The sequence below is a fragment of the Megalops cyprinoides genome, chromosome 10, assembly GCF_013368585.1.
Source record: "Megalops cyprinoides isolate fMegCyp1 chromosome 10, fMegCyp1.pri, whole genome shotgun sequence".
NCBI classification, from domain to species: Eukaryota; Metazoa; Chordata; class Actinopteri; order Elopiformes; family Megalopidae; genus Megalops; species Megalops cyprinoides.
In genome coordinates, this window is record NC_050592.1 from 870,001 (window position 1) to 870,620 (window position 620).

Below are 620 nucleotides of genomic sequence, written 5' to 3' on the forward strand. Positions count from 1 at the left end.
CTGGCCTGAATTGCAGTAATGAAATTTTGAATTTGTCACATACTTATTTCATGTTGTGTTTGTATGCACATGTATCCTGATATCTTGTATTTTCAAATTTTTGTCACCACTTAAATAACCTAACAATTTCTTATGTGGCTTTTCAATTGTAGCTTAAAAAATCAGTAAGTTTTTAAAATTGTTTTCCAATTTTAATTGTTAAATATTGGCACATTTCTTGCACTGTTATTGCCCTCTAATTTTTACCTGAGCAGAGGTGCAGCAGCAGGTTTGTACATACCTCGTGTTATATTTCCAATAGGAAAATAGGCCAACTGCCAGACATAACAACACAGCGCCCCCTGCTGCAAGCACAAACCTCCAGCTTCCAGCTGAGGCGCCTGCAGTCAGAAACACAGGAACTCCCATCATCGTCGTTTGTTAGTAGTTAAAGCAAAAAAACATCTTTGTAATGAAATTCATTTTCAAGTGAGTTTCATTAAAATAGACTTGTGTGTCACTGTATCTGCTCTCAGCTCTAGAGAGGATAAACTCACTGTTACATTCATTACAAATAAGGCTGTGTTTCTGTGGTTCAATCACTTGGTCAATCACCCTGGTCAGAACATTCACCAAGAGGT

General features: G+C 37.1%; 1 long non-coding RNA gene across 1 annotated transcript in view; it reads right to left on the bottom strand.

Moving 5' to 3' along the window:
- LOC118784088 overlaps window positions 1-370 on the bottom strand; it is a 2,268-nt gene extending 1,898 nt beyond the window's left edge. Inside the window, exon 1 of the long non-coding RNA XR_005005233.1 lies at window positions 281-370. This is a non-coding gene — a long non-coding RNA (uncharacterized LOC118784088). The remainder of the gene's footprint in view (window positions 1-280) is intronic.
- Between the last annotated feature and the right edge of the window lie 250 nt (window positions 371-620).